Raw genomic sequence first — 6,549 nt, 5'->3', positions numbered from 1 at the left:
AAAGCAGTTAGCAATAGAGTAAAACCTACACATGCGTATACCACTTGTTTAGGTTTATATTTAGCTGAGAAATTTAGTTCTGTATGAAATTTATTTTCTGCCGCATTCAGAGATTTTCATGAATGTTCATCGATGTGGAGGCCTCTAGTGAACCACCAATTTGTGGTGGTAAGTTATGAGTTTTCTCAACGTATAGAACTGCAAGAAATTTTTCAATGATGACGCAAAACCGAATTCCGAATAACTTGCGACAAGCTTGAAAAATTTGGCAAAGACGTGTGATGCATTAGCAATGGGCTTAACTCAAAGCCCCAGCGGTGATTTGAAAAAATTTGGAACTCGGCTACGTTTACTAACTCTGTCTAGCGGCTAGTTTTCAATTTGAGGTACAGTCATACTTCGACATATGAGCTTAATGCGTTCCGAGACTGAGCTCGTATGTCAATTTACTCGCATGTTGGTGCAATCTATTTATATATAGAACAATTAAATATATATTAACTGGTTTCTATACTCTAAAAATGCAAATAAAACACTCAAAACAAGATATTGTAACAGAAAAAACATGTTGGTTATTGTTCTAACTTACCACATGCTTTCAAAAAGTAACAAATAAAAAAAACAATGCAAGAGGAAATGTGATTAATTAAAATGTAAAATTAAATACATACAGTAGCAGCTAACGCTAGCATTTGCCAGAGAGGGAGATATAAGTGTTATTCTTCGTTACAACAGTTGAATTTGATAAATTTGGGTTTTATCAAAGTCTTAAAAGACAAACTTAAAAGCAAACCTAAAAGTAAACTTTCATTTTTCGTAATTAAAATTTTTTCGGCGTTTATAGTTTGAAGTTTCTCGCTAGTTAGCTAGTTTTTCCTTTGTTTCGCTTTCACGACTAGCCAGCCGTTTTAAGATAAACCTATCTAAGGACGTTTGCCTTTGTCGCTCTTTCAACGTGCTGCGATTAGGACGAACACTGGTGTCGTCACAAAGGGTTAATGCACGACCACTAGCCAATTTGTCCGAAAGTCTATTTTTATAGATAGCACCGGCCTTTTCACATAGGCCTTTTTGCTTTTATCGAAACATCGTTTCAGTTACGCTGTCTCCGGCCAATTGTTTATCCAATGCCTGAACGGTCTCTCCATCAGCGGTCGTGAAAATCGCTGTGTCGTTTAGAAACTATGATTAGTCCTTTTGCAAACTAAATGCCCTGAATATAACCCTTCGGTTTGATAATTGTAGATGTATTTCTGTCATAGAGCTAGATCAATCACGAATACACATTTTGCATATTTTACAATATTTTTCTGTTTAATATCAATTGTTATCATTTGCTTTTCTTTCCATTATCTTTCATTTTACTGGCAAACTTTCAGTCTACGCACCGTACTTTTAATTCACATAGTTCTGCACTTAAAATTACGCACAGAAAACGTGGTACAACGGTGTCAACTGATCTCAACACTTTGGTTCATCTCTTCTGTATTGTATTATTATATTGTCATCTATATTATTATCTTTATTATATTGTCATCTCCTGACAAGCTCGTCTCTATACTATAGTATGTTTCTGTCTTTTGCAGCTGAGAGCTATAGCTGTGAGTGTCCAACTTGATTCACCGGCTCGACGTGTCGGACAGATATAGACGAGTGTCAGTCAGTAGAGTGTCAGAATGGAGGCACCTGCAACAACGCGCCAGGATCGTATGAGTGTTCTTGTCTCAGCGGATTTACTGGTTCGTACATTTACCGCCTGTATTGGATAAATACAGTTGATTTCAGGATAAATACAGTTGATATCAGGATAAATACAGTTGATATCAGGATAAATATAATTGATATCAGGATAAATACAGTTGATATCAGGATAAATACAGCTGATATCAGGATACCGTACTCCAAAGTCTGTACTAAGGTGGCTGCAGAAGCATCTCTCTAAGATGTTTGAATATGTAGGCTAGACTGTACAATGTACTCCAAGGTCTGCACTAATGTGGCTCCAGAAGCATCTCTCTAAGATATTTGAATATGTAGGCTAGACTGTACACTGTACTCCAATGTCTGTACTGGGGTGGCTCCAGAAGCATCTCTCTAAGATGTTTGAATATGTAGGCTAGACTGTACAATGTACTCCAAGGTCTGCACTAATGTGGCTCCAGAAGCATCTCTCTAAGATATTTGAATATGTAGGCTAGACTGTACACTGTACTCCAAAGTCTGTACTAAGGTGGCTCCAGGAGCATCTCTCTAAGATCTTTGAATATGTAGGCTAGACTATACATTGTACTCTAAGTTCTGTACTGGGGTGGCTCTAGAAGCATCTCTCTAAGATGTTTGAATATGTAGGCTAGACTTTACACTGTACTCCAAAGTCTGTACTAATGTGGCTCTAGGAGCGTTTCTCTAAATTTTTTGAATATGTAGGCTAGACTTTACACTGTACTCCAAAGTCTGTACTAATGTGGCTCCAGGAGCGTTTCTCTAAAATGTTTGAATATGTAGGCTAGACTGTACACATTCATTTCTATGATGGCTGCTGTCTAAATTTTCAATGTCAATATGATACGGTAGAATTTAACCTAGACTTCTTATTTACTCCGTAAGATTTGCTAAAAAGACTGCAGTCAAGTAGGTATTGTTATAGTGAGCTGCCTTGCCTTAGGAAGTTGCTTTAGCGAGTCATTCATGTATAAGTCGCCTCAGAGTAACTTTAAAGGTATAAACACACTAGGCGATATTTAGAGCGATATCGTGCTGCGTGGCGCTGTGTTTTTCAGAGAAGCCATCAGCTAAATTGCTTCCATTCTGCTCCTGTTTCGTTTTTAAGGCATCTTTGTGATTTCAGCTTGTACAGATGAAAATCATCTCTGTTATGGTGCTACACATTTCAATGGCATACATTTAATTATTGTAGAAACTCACTATGATTGTCTATTGTCCACTAAAATCTGACAGTACGCTAGAACCTTGAATCGGTTTAAAAACTGAGTAAATGCATTTGCATGTTGCAATAAAAGACTAAATAGCTCACTAGAGATTCACTCTATTCACTAACTATAAATTTAAGATTCCTGTCTTGAACACTTATCTTACTCAACAGAAAGAATACTTATCAACAATCTTTAATATTTTTGATAAGTATTCTTTAATATTAAACGTTGATTTGCAACAAAATTCACATTACAATTATTTGGTATGAAAAGATTCGCCATGTCTTACTTTGCTGCGCTGTATGTGCAAAGTATGTGGAAATGTGATAACAAGCTCTTAAAATCTCAAAAATGAACGCTTAATTGCAGCCATCACGAAACTGCTGTAGATTAGAATCCCTTTCCAAAATGGTTCAAGTGGGGCGTAATTGAACAAGATGACTTCTGTTTACATTTTCATGCAACCTCAATCGTCGAAATATTTTCACCAGTGTACTTTACGCATTCAATAAAACCATATCTATTGTCCTTACGCATCTATTTCATCACCATTGTAATGCTGTTACTTTGAGCACTGATATCTCAAAACCTACCGTAAAAATTTGTTTAATCTGTTAACCTTACTTCGAAAGAGTGCGTATCATTCTTTGATGGAAATGATGAAGCTGTTGGTCACCTGGGATAGTCGAAAAATGCTGCAGAAATAGTTCGCGCTTTTTGGCAGGAAGTATGGGTCACATGATCAGATTACGTCTAGATAATTGGACCAAGCTGAAACAAAACTAAACTAGCGAGCATTTATATTTGGTAGGGGCTTTTCGGTAAAACCCGAAATGTTTGTCATAAACTAGTGCTACGAGACGTTTTATATTGAGCCTTTTATTGGCCTTTCAATTCATGTGAGAACATCACGCGTCAAAACGATGGCCAAATCGTTTGACTTCATCAGAGAAATAAATTGATTCCAATCTACAGCAGTTTTATGATGGCGGCGATTACCTGTTCGTTTTTGCGCTTTCAAGAGCTTGTAATCACATTTCTACATATTTTGCACCTACAACACAGCAGAGTAAGACATGGTGAATCTTTTGATACCAAATAACTGTTATGTGAATTTTATTAAAAGTAAACCTTTAAGTAACAATGTCTTAATATTTCCTGTCAAACTTGTTGCGAAATGTTAAAAATCTGGCTCTATTTGAGAGCCGAATATGTTTTAATTTAGTCCAGATGAGCACTGAAACCAAAATTAGATAATTCAGTTCAAAGCTCCGAATAAATCAATATATATTATTTGTTGTGTGGAGCACCCCTGAGCAGTTCATGTGAAAACGGTAGGGGTGTGTGTTTGCTTGTCTACCTGTTTGTTTCTACATCTGTCTGCTCACTAGTGTTAGTGTATTTATTGCATGTCCTACTATATATTGTTGAGCTCTTTTCTCACCAGAATAATAAAGAAATGGCCATGGACTGCTTCACTGTGGCAGCATTGAGTTTGTGGTAGTCTACGCAGAATCTCCAATTGCCATCTTTTTTCCTTACTAAAATGATTGGTGATGTCCACTTGCCTGAGCTAGGTGAAATGAGATCTTTTTCTTGCATCTGATTGATCTGTTGTTTGATTTCAGCTCTCACTCCTACTGGTATGTTATATGGCTTGCTCCGTATCGGCATGGTACCTGGTAATGTTTCAACAACGTGCTCTCCTATTGATGTTCGTCCAAGTTCGGTGATTCCTTCTCCAGCGATGTCTGAAAACTCGTCCACGAGCTCTCTCAACTTGCTGAACTGTTCTTCCATCAAATTCATCTTTGAGATATCTAGCTGGTCGCTTGGAAAGGGGCGGAGCTTCTCAGGTTCTGCAGGAGTTGTCGGCACACTGAGCAATCGTAAGTCTTCATCTAAGCTTTCTATGCTTCCAACCACGGTGTCTTTCTTCAGCTTAAAAGGTGTGTTGGTTGGGTTGTTAATAGGGATTATTATCTTCTCTTGGTCAATTCGAGTAGTTGATCTGCTGATCATCAGTCTTTTCAGAGTGTCCGTGTTTCCTTTAAATAAGCATTCTTTTCCTTCGTAGTTGCTATCTACGTTTGCTACGATTGTCACTCCTGTAAATGGTGCTACTTGGACATTGTTGCAGACGTATGCTGAGCTGGTGGAGAAATTCTTTCCCATGGCGATGGCTGGTCCGTCATTGATGTGAAGAGTACATCTATCCAAATTGTAAGTAATTGTGCCAAGTTTGCTCATTAAATCTGTTCCTAAAATTACTTCATGTGAGATACCATCTGCTATGTAAAACCGATGTCTTCCATTCCATTCGCCTCTGTTATTCAAAATCACTGTTGATTGTCCAATGGTATTCAAAGTGTCTTTGGTTATGCCCGTTGCTGTCAAGTCGCTCGGTTGTAAGTGTAGATTTAGTTCGCGAGCAAGTCTTGTATTGATAAGGCTTATCGTGGCTCCTGCGTCGACGAGTGACGTGCAGATAAATCCATTGATCTTCACATCTATAATTGTGGCTCTTCTACAATTTTTTCTTGAGGCTTTGGTAACACCATTAACCTGTTTGGGGTATCTTCGCGGGGTTTGTATATTGTATGCCTGCGAAAAGTATTCATTCCATGCCCTCAAGCATTCACGCTCTTCGTCAGTTGCTCCTGGCTGTGAGTATTTGGGTATGTAGGGTTTATATGATGGTGGTGCACTGCTTAAGTCTTCTAATGATAATTCGATTTCTAAGTCCTCCGGTGGTGCGGATGGGTCATCACCGGACTCTTTTTCAGATATGTCTTTTTGTCCTGGCATATCGGTTAGTTTCAGTGCCATCTCCACATGTAAAGCATTTACCGTTGCACTCTTCCTTGCTCTGTACACAAAGCATCCTTTTGTGATTCCTCCGATGACTGTTGATAAAACCATTAATGTACGAATGATGTTGCAAGCAAACGTCCATAGCTCATAACCTGAGGTTAGGTGTCCTCCAAATAGAAAGCTGAATAGTGAAGGGCCAAATAGTTTCTCTCTGCTCTCTACGGTGTTGTAATGTAGGGTGTTATGGCGGTTCGTGATAATTCCCATAGCCTTTAGTACTCTTTTCTGTCTGTCTAAGGTAGATAGGAGTTCATTCAGTCCTCCGTAATCGTCTGTGTTTGACCATCCTAACACATGTGCTCTGCTAAATATTGTTTCTTGTATTTGTAGAGGCTGGCTGCAGAGGTTGATGTCCGGAATGCTCAAGTCGGTGGCTTCCCTAATTGGCGAAATCGTCCCGTTCGGAAAGTATTCAGAGATGTTACCTTCCAGCATCATCAATGTGCCTCTTTTTGTTTTGCAATTGACTGTATAGGTGTCTGAGTGTATCACATTGTCTTTTGGATTAAAATATCCAATTTTTTCTGTACCGGCTATTTTGATCATCATCGGAATAAATTCTGTGCAATTATTCTCTTCCATTGGCAGTACTTTGTATTGACTGTAGTTAAGTATGGTACAAGAGTAAACTTGGAGGAAACCCGGACCTGCTGTAGCAATAACGTTTGGCTTTTCCAGTAAATATCTTGCGCTGAGTGTCGAGTGTTCTCCTAATAGCATGGTAACTATCTGTAAAGTCTCA

At 38.4% G+C, this 6,549-nt stretch overlaps 1 long non-coding RNA gene across 1 annotated transcript; it reads left to right on the top strand.

Annotated features, from left to right (window-relative positions):
* The first annotated feature begins 4,674 nt into the window (after positions 1-4,674).
* On the top strand, positions 4,675-6,249 carry LOC137407733 (uncharacterized). Its single transcript, XR_010980035.1, has 3 exons — positions 4,675-4,822; positions 5,074-5,156; positions 6,138-6,249. It is a non-coding gene; the product is annotated as an uncharacterized lncRNA (long non-coding RNA).
* The last annotated feature ends 300 nt before the right edge of the window (positions 6,250-6,549 follow it).

The sequence above is a fragment of the Watersipora subatra genome, chromosome 11 (assembly GCF_963576615.1).
Source record: "Watersipora subatra chromosome 11, tzWatSuba1.1, whole genome shotgun sequence".
NCBI lineage: Eukaryota > Metazoa > Bryozoa > Gymnolaemata > Cheilostomatida > Watersiporidae > Watersipora > Watersipora subatra.
This window is presented reverse-complemented; position numbering and strand designations above follow the sequence as displayed.